The sequence below is a fragment of the Oryctolagus cuniculus genome, chromosome 2 (assembly GCF_051225735.1).
Source record: "Oryctolagus cuniculus isolate XC-2025 breed Fujian yellow rabbit chromosome 2, ASM5122573v1, whole genome shotgun sequence".
Lineage (NCBI taxonomy): Eukaryota > Metazoa > Chordata > Mammalia > Lagomorpha > Leporidae > Oryctolagus > Oryctolagus cuniculus.
The window spans coordinates 148,079,062-148,095,918 of record NC_142868.1 but is presented as its reverse complement, the minus strand read 5'-3'; positions in this window follow the sequence as shown (position 1 = coordinate 148,095,918).

The following is a 16,857-nucleotide window of genomic DNA, read 5'->3' as shown; positions in this document are numbered from 1 at the left end:
AGTTCATAAGAAATTCACATTATCATTCAATTGCAGTTTTTGTGAACTTTTTGAAGTCCCCTGTATAAAGGAATGCATATATATAGTTTTATCAATAAGCATTTATAGAACACCCAACATATATATGTAGATATATAGAACACCAAATTATATGATATAAATATATATGTTGTTATCATATAATAAGCATTTATGAAATGCCTAAATACATGCACATACATATGCTTGAGTATATATACCTGTATATGTAATTATAATCCATTTTTATTTAAAAGAACCATTGACTATTCAAAGCATTTTTCCATATCATTTTGTCTAAACTTCATAGCAATCCTGTGAAATCATCTCAACAGTGCTATCCCAATTTTAGGCTTCTAGCATTAAGATTTTCTAGTTCCACATTGAAACTCACAGCTGTCCCTTAGACTAACATCTCCTATTTGCTCAGTTACTGGATTCTCTGTTGGTTCATTGAAATTTTCAATGGCCCATGGGTACAATGCCCATGCCCTATTGCCAACATTTCTTATCATGGTTAATTTTTTATTTTATTTTCTGGTGTTCAAAGATCTTTTCATACATAAAATGATGTTGTTGAATAAAAGAGGCCTTCTGAAATGTCTTAGAAAACTCAGATGTAGGCAAACATCTTATATGCATGCCTTATCTGGAAGAAAAAAAGAAATGAAAGAAAGAAAAACAAAGTTGTTAGGGATCAGTGAAAGAAAACTGTCAGAAACTGTGAAAATGTGTTGCACAGTCCCTTTCTCTAGTGTTCTACTCTTTGTGGGGAAAACAAGGTGAAGACAGGAATGGATTACTGGATAATAAAGGAATGAAGTACTGTAGATGAAAGGACTTGGATGAGGGCTAGACCAATAAGGGCTGTGACATCACAGGAATCAAAGCATTTGAGCAAAATTCTAATCTTGCACTCACCTTGGACACATGAAAGACCTGATCTGACAAATGGCAAGGACAAGTTCATGTGTCTGGGCAACAAGAGATTATTGCCCATGTCTGGCACTGACACTGTTTTTGTATGGTGCTTAGCTTCCCTTAAACTTAGTTTCTTCTCCATAAGAAGAGTAAAGATTAAACTAATAGATCCTAAAGACTTCTTACAGCTCTAACACCCCTTGTCATAATGAAGATGATATCAAATCTTTCTTGCATTGAGTATTACCGAAGTAATTCTCAATCCTTCTAACAATGCTGCACTTAGGAGATAACAGAGATTGGAGCAGCCTGACCTTCTGAAGGTCTTGAAGTCTTCCAAGTGTAAGACTTGAGATTTGAACCCATATCTCCCTCTTTACTCCATCAGTTGCCTCTCAACAGTCTACAATGTCACGAGACCTTTATCCAAACCCAAGTTCATAAAGAAAGGAAGAGCTACTCTAACTGTACGAAGTTTTCAGTCCTCCATTCACTACCACAAGAGTAACAGAAATGCTGTGGAGCCACAAACGAAGACCCCTGTGACAAAGACCCTTGTGAACCAGAGAACACTCCAATTTTCATCTCCCCAGTATGAAATGAAGTCTTCTTACTGTGGGATTTTTCTTTGAGATAGATCCGCATCTGAAGCTTGATAATCATAACATCAGGCGAGTCATATTTGAAATTCCTAAACTAATACAATCATTAATATCTGCTATAATATGTCCATTTGTAATTAAGCAAAGCAGAAATCCTGCCCAGGCCTGTCTCTTCATTCTCTTCCAGAGGACTTGAAACAAGAAAAAGAAATCATCAGGCCTGATACTGCTGGATTTGATCAGAGTGTCATTTCTTCATCATTCACAGCACCCAGTCCCCATCACCCACCGCCATGGCAGGGGAACTGTGGACCACCACAAATGGTGTGACAACTGTGGGGATGATTCCCTGCCAGCAAGACTGATAAACAAAGGCAGGGCATTCAAGTCCACGAGGCCACTCAGCAATGTTCTCAGAGGTAGGCAGAGGCAGGGAAAGCTGCCTGTGGGGACCTGACCACCTTCCAAGCCTGATTCATTACTTCCCACCTAAACCTTTAAACTGTAAAAGACTTACTTAATGTCATTATTTCTGGCACCTTTTTTTTTTCCAAAAAATAACATGGCCAGCGTGGCCTCACCCCCTCTCAGCCCACTCTTCCCACCCAGCTCGGTTCCATCCATCAAGCTATAGGCTGGGATGGCAGGGTGTGATGGACAGTGAACACAAAGCAGGGCTCCCTGGGACTTTCCTCTCACAAAGCCAGAGCAGAAGCAACATGGCTACCGGCAGTGCCAAGAAGCCTCAGGGGGAACAGGAAACAAAGGGGTGTGTTTCTGGAGCCCAGGATTTTGATGGAAGCACTTCTCAGGTTTCTCTCAGCCTGTGGCCTGGGTCATCCCACAGATCTCAGCCTCCCAGCCCTGGCAGAAAGTGGACAACAGGGAGGAGCTCTTGCCTTGAGCATACCCTAAGCCGGCCCCTGGGTTCCGAGTGGCCCCTTTCAGACTCCCCCAGCTTGTTTCCAATTGTCAGAGATCGCATTAGTGCAGTTGTGAAGGTCTGCCATAAGGATGAACAGAAGGGTTGTTACTGGCTAGCAAGAGAATTTTCCAGTCCAAAGGAGGGAAAAAAATCCTCTCCTAATGAATAATGCTGAGTGGGGGAGGAGAGAGATGGCCTCTCTCCCTTTCCCTCCCCCCACCAAGTTAAAACCACAGAGTACACAGTAGAAAACAGCAATGTATCCCCATGATGAATTTTTTTTCTAATGTGAGTTTGTAAAGGGCTCAGAGTCATGGACTGCCCCCATTTCTCAGACCAAGACACTCCCTGACGATCAGTATTCAGATGCATGGGCATTTTGCAGCATGGAATGATTCCACTGCTGAGCCTTTTCCCAGCAATCCTGTCCTCAGCCCACCTCAAGCCACTGCTAAAACCTGATATCATATCACCCCCTAATGGAAGTGAGGCCACTGGTTGATGGAGACGGGGGAGGTGGGGTATCAGCCCTGGTACACAAGGAGCCCCCAGATCCCAAGTAAGGCAGGATTCAATTCGTGCCAGTGGGCAAGGCACCAAGAGGCCAAATAAAAGGTCTCCATTTGGAAATGAAATGATAAGCTTTTCACAAAAATAAATTAAACAAACACACTGACCCCTTAGGTTTAATACCATTGCATTAATAGTAATGACAATAATAAAGCTGACATAGACTCACAACCTGTAATTTGTAATATTTAGCTCCATGCTTCCTATGTATATAAAAGTTACAGCATATCTTTCATTAGTACTGATACAAATTGGATTTCTCTTTTTATCTCTAATTGACCCCACCCTCCATTCCTGATTAACTCTTCTGCTACCTCGTTTGCTCAGGCGCTTCCTTATTCAGCACTGAATCAAAAATCTGGCTGTCCTTCCTGGAGGGCCCTTGAATCCCACTTAACCTGACTGGTGTGATGTGCTCGGCAGGAGGGAAGCAATGAAGCAGAACAGGGATGATCACAAATTGAGAACTGTTCTTCCAAATAATAGAAAGGGAGAAATTAGGCAAAGTGCCTTTTCCATCATCTCGCCCATCCTTGTCCAATTTTGCATAAAGAATCCTTGAGACTTGTGAAAGATATTCTCTTTGCATTGGCAGAATGACCCCTAAGGAGGTTACTGGCACTGCCAAGGCCTGCAGGCCCCTGGCTGGGGCTAGCCTTTCCAGCCTCGCCAGGGGCAGGCTGCAGACTGCAGTGCAGGGTAGGGAAGGTCACCAAGCTTGCTGGGGGAGTCTCTCATCCAGGAGCTGTGTGTTTTGGAGCCAACCTGGAAACAACATTAACACAAAGGCCTGCCAATAAACTACATGGTGTTTGCATATCTTATATACACCAAAGGGAGGGACAAATGCCTGGCGGAAAAAAAAAGAAGAAAGAAAAATGAACTCAGCTATTAAGCAGCTATAAAATGTTTTGCTCTCTTCCCTATTTCAAAAGCTTCCATAGCATAAATAGTGGTCAAAATTTCAGTGAACTGTCTTGTAGTGCAGGCCTCCATTCAAACGGGGCTATTTTCTGAGAGTCTCCTGACACCATATCTAATTTCCAAAATGAATATGCTTTAATTTTCCTTCTTCATGCATTGTGCTTTTTCCTCATTTAAAACAGCAACAGCCTCTGGCAGTAAAGGACATCACATTTCTGTGTGAGATGAAGCTTTTTTTCCCTGTATGCAGGGGAATGGCATGGGTCAGGGGAGAAAAAATATATGCAAAAAACAGCACACCCCACTGACCCCGGTATATTTTACATTACAATTTTGCCATTTCCAATATAGGTTCATTTTGCAATGGACCATATCAACCATATTTCAGGGTTTAAAAAAAAAGGGGAGGAGGGAGTGTTGGGCAAGGCATTGTCTGCATACAGTATGTCCTAGTACAATGCCGACCGTCTGAGGAGGGTGGAGTGTCACCTACAGAGGACATGCGCAGACACATACACAGCTCCAATTCTGAGTGCTGCACACATTTGCAAAATAGACATGCGAATCTCACCAATTAGAGGTGGCGGAAGGGGACTTCTTTGTAAAGGTACCTAGGAACAGCTAACTATTTTTAATGACGTCAGTGTTCTAGTCATTGTCTCCAAGCATACTGAAAGCACTCATGTCCCACTGCCTTGTTGAAAATAGACTACAAATAGAAACTGGGCATCTTAGTGATCTGATTACATCTATCAATCTGTCCACCTATCTATCTAGAAAGAAAAGTCCTTTTAAAATATCTGTTCCTAGTAATATAGATTATAGATATATTTATACCTACATACGTAGACTTCTAGATACATAAATTTGTATCTCAAAGGGATCTAAATATGCGTATACATCTCTCCAATAGATCTAAAGTAGAAATTTATTTGTCATCTTTTTACTACTACAGATATTTCCTAGAATGAGGCAATTAAATGGTATGGAAATTATACATGATGATAATCTTCTTAAATTGTGACATATGTACTAATTATTTACCATTGTGCAAGTATCGTCATTTACTTATAAGGGCGGCACATGGTATTTCTTACCCCATTCCCCTTGTGAATAATTACTGCCATGTTAGAAGATTTTCTACTAGTAGTGCCTTTTCAATCAATCAATCAAGAAGGGTTTTTGAGCAAGATGTAAGGAGGTTGTGAAGCAGGTATGAAGCATGACCACTGCCTTCAACAAACTTACAGTTCATGGATGAATCCAAACAAATAGACTTAAAATCACTGAAAAATAAACCTTGGGATTTGAATTACCTGATAAATACTTGCTACTTGATTTAAGCTATTGCCAATACCAGTTGGCAATAAAAGGTATAACATTGTTACATTAGTGCTTAAATTGTTAACATTGTTAAATTAGTGCTTTCTAGAATAGTCATAGAGGACTTGATGAAAGAGGGGGCACTTCGTCAGAGCCTTGCCAGACAGAGAGGACAATGGAGAGCAGCAACGACGCTGAGGGAAGGAGGGTTCTCTGTGCAGGGAAAAGGGCGGGTATGAAGTTGCAGAGGCCAAGAGCTTGTGCCTGACTCTCTCTACAAGTGTAGTGAGCAGATAGGTTCTTCAAACAGTATATAATGCTCATAATAATGGCTTTCCCTTGGGAGGAAAAAAATCAATGCTCAGTGAAATAGTCTCAGAATCCTACAAACTCAGGTTGCTAGGTGGTCATAAAACAAAAGGAAGCACACGAGGACTCACTTCAAGGGGCCTTGTCCATTGCCCCATATGGTGATGGTCTCATGCAATGCTGGTGACTCCCCCACGAGCTGTGAGCTATTGCTCCATTTCACAGAAGAGGAAACTTCAGCTAAGAAAGGTGGCCACACCAAAGGTCAATAAGTGCCAAGGCTGAGCCTAGGCAGTAGAACTTCCGAAGCCCAAGCACATCCAACTAAACTACACTTCCCTCCTAAGGGATGGCGACAGGGAAAGATCAGTAAGAAAGTATGTCTCATGAAAAGTCAGAAACTTTTCACACAGAAATAAAAAGTAAAAGTAAAATTGGAAAGCAAATGATAAAGTTGGTGAACTTTATTTTAGGAAGGCCTATTAAAAGCTAAACCTATTAAACAAATACATTAGGCAGTGATTACTTATAACATGGCAGTTCTCAGCATGGGGTTACTTCAACCAGCGAGAACTCCAGCACAGTTAGAATGACTCCACTTACAGTGAATTTCAGGCATATTATAAAGAACAAAGTGAGTTGCCTAATACCAAAGTCTTTCAAGCTAGTTAGTTACAATATTGCCTTACATCAATCTTGCTCAGCATTGTCCCTTAGAAATATAATAAAAGCCACATATATAATTTTTAAATTTCTAGTAGTTACATTTTCAAGAAGAGAAACATGTGAAGTTGATTTTAATAATATATTTTATTTAATCCAATATATCCAAAATAATGTCATCATACTACATCATCAGAATGAAATTATTGAGATATTTTGCTTTTTTCTATTAAGGTTTCAACATCTGGTGTGTATTTTATATTTACAATTCTGCTCAACTAAGATTAGCTACATTGCAAGTGCTCAATTGCTGTGCATGGCCAGAGCTGAATGGGATGGCTGGCACACATCTTACTCCTTAACATCTCTGTTTTAAGGTTACACTTGGCTCTTACTAGAATAAATAATTGGGAACCTCCACTGGCACCTTAGTTCCAGGAACAATCTGATACTGCGGGGTTTGTGTGTTTTTAATTTCCTCCTCCCTAACAGTTGTCCTGATTGTCATTAATGTTCATTGACCTACATGGAGGTAAACACTTATAGCAGAAATACAGTCAGGCTTTTCTTTCTCTTCTGGCATGGCTGCATAACGTGAAGTATGGTTGAATCTTGCCACCTGAAAGCTTAGCTTTCATTTTTTTCCTTCATTATTTTTAATGCAATAGCTTCCAAAAAAGCTTTGGAAACAATTATGGCAAGCAGAGTGGGAAACAGGAAGGTGAGTTAATTGTACTAGAAACATCAACACTAAAAACATGATAAAATATATAAGAAAATAAAATATGGTCACACAAAGCTTCTTTGTGAAAAGAGGTTGATATTGGAAATATGCAATGAGAAGTGAAATTTCTAGCATATAGATCAGAAGAGAGATTTCTAAGAGTAAAATAGTTCTATTCCTTGCTAAGAAGTGATATTCAATTCTGCTAATGCAAGTAAAATTCAAGCTAGAGAGATCTCTTATGCGGTCTGTACTCATTAATACTGACTCAGAGCTTTTTGACTGCCTCTCCTCCGTGGTTGTGGATCTCTGGTCTTGAAAGGAGCTGCTTAGGCAAGTGTTAGCTATTCATCTACATCCAGTGATGCTGCGAGCAGAAGAACCATTTCCCCCAAAGAAACTGGATACCATGAAAGTCCCAAGGCACAACCACATCTCTTAAGGAACTTCCAAATGCTTTCAATGTTTGGGGGAACTCCACTGAGCCAGGGAGGTGGGGAGAGGGCCCTGATGGGCTGTAGCAGGCCAATTAACCCAGAAACTTCAGCTCTGTAGACCTTCAACTGGAAGTCATTCAAAATAAATGAAAAGTTTAATATTCTTGGGCAGGGATTAGATGACTGGAAACAACCTATTGACTTATTGCACATTCACCACCCCATTGTCCAACAAGTCCCAGGAAGAGCAGGAGTCCAAGGTGCAAGTTTATCTGGCAAAGCAGCCAGCACTCAACCACATGCGAAGACTTCATTCTCCATTCCCCTTGCCTATTTTGTAAACCCTGAAAAAAAAATCATGTTATTCTAAAAATCTCCCAGCTAACTCAAATAACTTGAAGACTCCAGGAACTGTACATTAGCAATCGTTCAACAATAAACAAAATGTGAAAGTTTTAATTAGGTCATTTAAATTGGGATTATAACAAAATTATATTAAAGAACAGATATTGGAATGTATCAAATGTGGAGTCCAGATACAGACACTGCAAAACAAAATCAGGCACAAGACCTAAAAATATTGCATGGCTGGATCTTTTCCTCCAGTACTTCAAGTCTGCATTTCTTTTTCCCATGATACCCTGTAGATTTGCAATTTAAATTGTGGTATCTGCACCACATTTATCGCACCTATTGCTTATCCACATATAAATCTATTTTAGAGCTGAGCACTAAGTTAGAAAGATTTGTTATAAATGTCTTATTTTAATATTTTATGCATGTACTATAATTTGATTCAAAGTGCTGTTTGTCTAAAATACATAACGATGTGTGCTGTGATCAGGCTTCTGTTCTTCAGGAAATATATTTAAGGCAAAACAATTAACTCATCTGTGCAGAACACTCGGAGAGCCTGCTCGTGTTTTGAATCATTTTAATATACATTCATCTTCTGTTCCCTCCGGAATCTTGTTATAAACTACAGTATGGGCGTCTCACCTTCCCTGTGTCTGGGTGGGAATCCTTTTCCAATTTTCCCCTCAGTCTCCCTGTGCATGGTAAAGGAAACCATCTTTGAAATCAGCAAGGTTTCTGCATTTAGACACATAATAAACAGACCCAAGAATCTGAATTTAAGCAAATATTTATTGGGGTCCTACAAATGCAAGACACTGTCATAGAGCCTTCAAATATTCTGTGTGCTTTAATCATCACTTAAAAAAACCCTCTGAGGTCGCTTTTATAACCTCCATATGACAGATGGAGTCACTGAGGTTCAGGGAAGATGTACAAGTTACCCAAGACCTTTGGAGGATGAGTGATGAAGCCTCTTGGACTCCAAGTTCTTGTTCTTTCCACACATCATGCTGCCTCTGGTGTATTCTATTTTAATACAACACAATTCAAAGTAGAGCCTTCAACATAAAAGCTGTTTTGTGATGCATCACTCAACCTGCTTTCCAGCTCAGTGAAAGCCTTGTCCAGTGTGAGTGACTGAAGAAACTGCATGTGTGATGTGATTCCCACCACCCCCTGAAGATGATGAGTAAACATGAATCCATTCACGATACTTCTAATCATGAGGAAGGTAGCTAGGTAGGAATTGGTGGGGTTGGCAGGGGGTAGGAAAGATGAGAGAAAAAGGATCAATCCAGTTGATTTAATCACACACATGCACTGATACAAAATTGGGCCGGCGCCGCGGCTCCCTAGGCTAATCCTCCACCTTGTGGCGCTGGCACACCGAGTTCTAGTCCCGGTCGGGGTGCCAGATTCTGTCCTGGTTGCCCCTCTTCCAGGCCAGCTCTCTGCTGTGGCCCAGGAGTGCAGTGGAGGATGGCCCAAGTGCTTGGGCCCTGCACCCGCATGGGAGACCAGGAGAAGCACCTGGCTCCTGGCTTCGGATCAGCACGGTGAGCCGGCCGCGGCGGCCATTGGAGGGTGAACCAATGGCAAAAACGAAAACCTTTCTTTCTGTCTCTCTCTCTCACTGTCCACTCTGCCTGTCAAAAAAAAAAAAAAAAAAAAAAAAAAGATACAAAACTGAACTTGACAAACATGGAAGGGAGTGCATATCCTCTCTCATCATTCCAATACCATGGAAAGCATTAGAAGAGCAAAACCAAGTAAATTAAGGACAGCCTTCTCCGCCAGGTCAAATGCCTCTAATATACATTTTCACCATACAAGCACCTTAGCCCTTGCAATCTGACATTTGTGGGACTATTAGATCAATGTCTATTTTCCCCTGCAAATTATATTTTCCTCTTTTCTGCAGCTGTTCTAGTCCACACCACATAACAGATATTTAACAGTCATTTATTGACTGAACAAATAAATGATTGGATTAATTGTGTATCCCTGTGATTCATTTCACAGGAATTTACCTCATGGGTGGATTTAGGAACATAAAACCCAAGCCAGCTTTTAAAACCACATTTCTCTTCCATGCCAGTTGCCTCTCCTGGTCCTGGCCCTTTAACTTGCTCTCTGTCATAGCTTGGAAACATCCCCAAATCTCACCACCCAAGGGTGAGGCCTGAAGCAATTACTCTGATTTACCTCAAGTAAGAAGGTTCATATGTGTGGACGTGCTAGTGTATGTGTAATGTGTGTGTGAGTGTGTGTGTGTGAGTGTGTGTGTGTGTGTGTGTACAAGCAAGGATAAACTCTCAAGACAGGGGCGTTATCACAGCTGGATTTTTGCTCCAGGGTTAAGATCTGCCTTTTACGTGGAACAGTGGTTACTTCCACTTCTAATCTGAGCTCTAAGTATAGAATTTGCACATGGTGAGGTCTTAACAAAGGGATCACTTCAACGCGATCCCTGGAGGCAGCATGTGGAGAAGGAGCCTGAAATCATCCTGTAAGAGAGGACAATGCAGGCCTCTCCTAAATTTGAAGCCAAATCAGAAATCCTTCCAACACCTCCAGAGCAAGGTCTACCTGAGGCCCTCCCAGTCTCTCCCTCTCCTACCTCCTGGCACACAGACCACGAGCCTGTGGCCCTGGCAGAGGAAATGCAAGTGCCAACCACTTGCCAATGTCTGCATTCAGCCTGTACTCCTTTCCTCCATCCCCGCCATGCCTTGTTGGCAAGGAATTATAGGATGCCAGACTCATTGGTCTGAAAAGCCTTATGTTCACCAGTAAGGAAATATATCTGCTTCGCCAAAATTCATGTGAATGCTGACGTTTTTATCTTAATTGTTAGTTAATTTTCTTCAAACATGCATTCGCTAATATCTTTGGCAACAGTGGGTGGTTTCTGCTTATTCAGTTCAATTCAGTGAATGATATACTGAGTTCCTACTATGTGCATGGCATTGGGTTAAGTGTCATGGAAGACAAAAAGACCCAAATGACTGTCAGCCTTCAAGCTATCCAAAGTCAAATAGGAAGAACAGACATGTAAGCAAATAACTATAATACAGCTACTCATCCTTTTTGGCTTCCGCATTTATAAAATAGAATTTGTATCTGCCAAGAAAATTGCTTAATACGGAGCTCGTTGGCAACTGTAAGTGTCTTAAGGGAGAGAAGCTGACAAGAATTTGTTTGGGAAGGGCACAAAGAGCTTGAAGTTGTAATTACCAAGCTGTGTAGATAAACCTGGGGAAAAAAAGTGACTTTGTTCACTTTAAAGATGAAAGGGGCACATTAGAGACATGGTATGAGAAGGAAGCGATGGCCATTAGCACCAAATAGATAAACTTTCGAGAACCCCAAATGCTACTCATCATTTCTCACTTTCTTTCCTGGTAATCATCACAATCTATAATTACCTAGTTTATTGATAATTACTTGATGATGCATCTTCCTCAGTAGAATGTACTCTTATGGATACAAGTGCTTGTCTGTCTTGTTTGTTACTGCATTTCTTTCTGACACAAAGTAGGCTCAGGTTAGCATTTGTTGAATAAATGTACGCAGAATATCACAAAATGCTGATTTTATTAAAAATGCATATTGGGTTCACACTTTGTCCAAGCTTCACTATAAAGATAAGTACACATGGATATTCACATTGAGATAAGATTGAACTAAGAAGAGGGAGTTTAGAACACTTTGCCTGTGGTAAATATTTCATGACACATCATTTGTGATGGTCATTGGAGGTGGTGATGAGTGCATTCTTCATTGTCATGTTCAAGTGCCTTTGAAAGAAAAGTGTGCAGGAAAGAACAACTAAAAACTTTTACCAGGGTGGGCGTTGTGCGGTGGTTGTGCCTGATATTGACTCCTGCTTCTGCTTCAGATCCAGCATGATGGCTCAAGTACTTGGGATCCCTACCACCCATATGGCAGATCCCAATGGAGTTCTTAGCTCCTGGCTTCAACTTCGCCCAGCCCTGGCTATTATAGCTATTTGAGGAGTGAAACAGCAGACAGAAAACTCAATCACTCTTTTTCTCTCTCTGCCTTTGAAATAAGTGTAAATAATTACACTTTAAAAAGAAATAAACACATTGCCATCAAGGAATGTTAAGGCCAGCCACCCTAGAGAAACACCTTAACCAATCATCATTCACATCCGGCGGAAGCAGTCATGATCCTTCTGGCCTCATTTTCCCATCCAAAGGCTTACTTGCCAGGGTTTCTGTATCTTTCTAATTTCTTTTTATTTCCAAGTAGAACCCCTGAAGAAGAGAGAGCTCCAATGGAGACCACTTGTCTGGCATCCTGGGAAGGACTCAAGAGGACTGTTCATCCATTTAGTGACAGAATTTTGCTTGGTAATTGCAACTGTATGTGGTGTGTGCCTTCTCTAATGCTCTAGATCCCTCTTTGCTTTCACGATTATGGGCCTGATACCCTATAGGAGCTTTATTCTGAGTATTCACTGATCTTGAAGGCACCAAACAGCAATATCGCTAGTTCTTATCACAGGACCTCAAGGGGATGTCTATCTCTAGAAATTAACCAGGCAGCTTTAACTGGAAGGGATAATGAGAACAACAACAAAAACCCCTCTTCTTTGTGCAGCTCGAATATACATTAGCATCAAAATACTTGGAAAGCTTGAAACCGAATAGCAAATCATTTCTAAAGAGGAGAAAGTGATTGGAAAATGATTGTTAATTTCTTTCTTACACTAATCATTTCCATATGGGTTGCTCATTAAAAGTGTGTACTTAGGCTAGAACTTGATGCTAGAGTAAGCAAATAGCAAATGAGAGCAGCTTTTTCTCCACAAAGAACTGGTCTCTCTCAGATCCAGACAAAGCCCTGGACAGTCGCTTCATACATAACTGCCATTGCTCACAAGGTGAGACTACAGGTGACTTGCTAATTACATTAGAGTTTAATCTTGGATTTTGCCTAACAGAAGGTAGGCTCAATAAGTTGTTATTGTATCTTCTACCATTCAAATCCATTCCTGGGGGCCAGTGCTGTGGTACAGCAGGTTAAAACCCTGGCCTGAAGTGCTGGCATCCCATATGAGCGTCGGTTCTCGTCCCGGCTGCTCCTCTTCCAATCCAGCTCTCTGCTACGGCCTGGGAAAGCAAAAGATAGCCTAAGTGCTTGGGCCCCTGCACCCATGTGGGAGACCCGGAAGAAGCTCCTGGCTCCTGGCTTCGGATGGGTGCAGCTCCGGCCATTGCAGCCATCTGGGGAGTGAACCAGTGGATGGAAGACCTCTCTCTCTGTCTCTACCTCTCTCTGTAACTCTTTCAAATAAATAAAATAAATCTTAAAAAAATCCATTCCTATTTATAAAGGAGAAAAAAAACTTTAATAATCTGCCAGTGGCTTCTGGTGTCATTCTATGAAGGTAAAAAGCAGGTTGGTAGGAGTGATCTGTACCTACCATGTGGGTATACACCTGTACCTATACCTATGCCTCTTAGGCCACCCTCCTCCAGCAGAGATCTATCCCTGGTGGGTCATCCCTGGGAAAGGCAAACACAGGAAGGGAATATGGTCTTGTGGATTTTTTTTTGTTGCTGTTTTTTTGTTTGTTTGTTTTTATACTTGAGAAACACTGGCAGTATCCAGCAAAATCATTTGGTACAAAAAACACCCTTTAGCAAACCTCGAGATCCCCTGTTTCCTCCTATTTCCTACATCAAAGACCTCACAGTCTATAATTACTATGTTATCACGTTTATTTCTATTTACTTGTTGATCGTGCAGCTAGCCCGTTAGAAAGTAATCACCGTATGTACAGAGACCACCTCACAAATATAGCAGGGCCTAAACAATCATTGTCCATTCTTTTGTGTCACACCTTCAGTGCCAAGACTTTGAAGATGATTAATAAAAACTTTCCCCCAGGCCGGCGCCACGGCTCACTAGGCTAATCCTCCGCCTTGCGGCACCGGCATACCGGGTTCTAGTCTGGGTCGGGGCACCGGATTCTGTCCCGGTTGCCCCTCTTCCAGGCCAGCTCTCTGCTGTGGCCAGGGAGTGCAGTGGAGGATGGCCCAAGTGCTTGGGCCCTGCACCCCATGAGAGACCAGGATAAGTACCTGGCTCCTGCCTTCGGATCAGCACGGTGCGCCAGCCGTGGCGGCCATTGGAGGGTGAACCAACGGCAAAAGGAAGACCTTTCTCTCTGTCTCTGTCTCTCACTGTCCACTCTGCCTGTCAAAATAAATTAAAAAAAAAAAACTTTCCCCCATGGGCCACTTCCTTTCAGTATTATCTTTAATATAATTGCACGCCATGTTTAGAAATGACTTCCTACCTTCACATGGTACCTTGGACCCTTGGTGTCCTAAGTGGTCACAAGACACAGAAATTCACTCATGCTAGTGGGGAGTTAAGAGGAAGGGAAATTCTAAGGACATATAGGAGCCCCATGACATATGGAGAAAACTGGATCCAGTTATGAGAGCTCAGAAAACACAAAAAAAGCAGGTTGTCTCTGAGATTCCTTCTCTCTCAGGGTGTTTTTTCCTTCTTTTTTTGTCCCATTGTTTCTTCATACTTTTAATTTGCAAAACTTCTCTAGCCACAACTAATCCTTCTCTCCTTCTTATAGACTGTAAATCTATGCACCTACTAGCAACTGACAATTATGTCTCAGTACTCAATTACAGAATTGTGGAGGAAGAAATGGATTAGTTCAACCTATCTTTTCTTAGGCGTGTGCCAAGGCATGTCCCTGGCGTGTGTACCTGGAGCCACGCCACTCTATCCCAGACCCTTCATCACTGGCCAAGGCCAACAAGGAAGAAAATGTTTCAGGCTCACATGGGAAGCAAAAGTTGCACAAGGGCAGAGCCCTGGCGGAAGGGGCCATAGGTGGGCAGTGCTCAAAACCTGGTGGGGTACTGTGAAGTTCCAGTGGATCATGGTGCTATTTTTAAGTGTCTTAGAACATATTCCAGGTAGCTCAAGGAAGGTGGTTCACTCCTATTACCCATCAACACATAAAAACACAATCCTTCAGAGAAATGAACACATCTTTCACAGCAGATTATATAGCATATCTGCTAGTATCTTTCTCCTTCCATCCTTTTGGCCTGAGTACCTGATAACAGTGAATGTGTCATTTGTTAATGATAAAAATCATAGGAAGGAAATAATTATATTATGTTTATTATATGTCAGGCACTGACATAAGTAATTTAATTCTCACAAAATCCCTAATGAGGGAGATATAATTATTAATCCACTTTTGAGATGAGGAGATTTGATCACAGAGAGCTTAGCTATCACCATGGCACCCATAAATGGTGGGGCCAGAATTTGAAGACTCACTCACAATACCGAACAACAACAAAACAGTAATTGGTAATATACAGTGCCCTTTGATGCTAAAATCCCTTTGGATATAAGAAGCTTCACTAATGCCATGTTTTGATGACAGCTAATAATAAGTGTCAACTTTGTGCCTTTCCAAAGCATAGGTTATATGTAGTTTTTTTTTTTTTTTTTTTTTTTTGTCTTGCATTTGTTGGTTGTTATTTAGCATTCAAAGGGAGACCTGCTACTAACATACAGAGACCGCAAAAGAATTCTCTCCTCTCCACTCTTAGGTAGCTGTGGCTCAGGAGGAAAAGCTGCCACCTTCGACCACCAGCTCTCCATGTTCAGGAACAGGATCACGTCCCCCACAGAGGTTTTCCTCGCCTGCCCTGCTCACTTCCATTTTCAGAGGTTTTTATTTCACCCTCTTGATAAACAAAAACAGATTTCTAGGAGAAAAAAATAGCATAACAACTTGATTTTTTTTCCCAGAAAGCCACTTTCACAGCAGATGGATCTCAGCATGCTTTCTCCAAAATCTTTAGCAAACCTGAGATAAGAGTCCCTTAGACCAAGGACCATTCATCGTCCCATCTTGTGTCTCTTTAACTGACACTTTGAACCAGTGTACACTTCTTTAATCTGGTCCCATTATCAGCCTAATAACACTTCCCGATATTCATAAATGCCTAGCAAGACTTTCAGCTATTTTGTACGAAGGAGAAATACCCGGTTAAATTGAGAAGATTACCACATCACCACATACATCACTGACAGGCTCTGCGCTATTACAGTTGATTTTTGTTGACAGTTGGCTGTAGGCAGTTGTGTTTCAAATGCCTTTTTTCACTGGGAAATTAAACAAAATCCCATGCAAAATGCAGCCCTCCAGTTCAAAAACTGTAAATCCCAAATTAGCATTTCATACTTTAAAAGGTAGCACAGCACATTTTCCATTGAAAGGTCTGTACAGTTGACACAAATGGGTGCTTCAGACATGACACTAATGCTACGAGTGCCTTTTAAGAAAGCCACCTTTTTCAGATATTATTTTTCCTCTCTCAATAATCTGCATATACTATAGTTCTTGCCTATTGGGGAAAAAAAGGGTGGGGTAGAGAAAAAAATCTAACATTGCTGTAAGTAAATTATGTTCTCCAAAATTTCTAAAAAATAAGTTAAATTAAAGGGAGATGAGTTCATTAAACCTCTACCAAGAGAAAAATGGAAAACAGTATTCAAAGCATTAAAAGTCACCTGTTCCACTAAATATTTTGAAGAAGAAGGTAATTTTGTAAGCTAGGAAGGCATTCATGTCTGGGACAGATCTGATGTAGGAGCTTCCCAACCTTACTCCGAGATAGATTAAAGCCCTATTTAACAAAATTTTCACAAGAGGGATGGGGGACGGGAATTATGCAATAGACTTCAAATTATTGATTATCAAGCCTGGAAAGCTTTTTCCTTCAAACCAGGGAGACTCTTCAGCGTGAAGGAGTTTTCAATAGTGCCATTCCTTCAGCCAAGAACAATTGCTATTTAATAGAAAACAAAAAAAGACAATAACTGTCAGATGGCTCTCCAGGACACAAATATATTTAGAGAAAAATAAATGTAATGTTTATTTCTAGACTGTGACACAATCATAAAAGGCTATTCAACCTGTTCCACTCCAATCCTTTAGCAAACATCTCACCAACAGTACTTGATCCTTAGCCGTATAAAGTCAAATGTCCAGTGGTT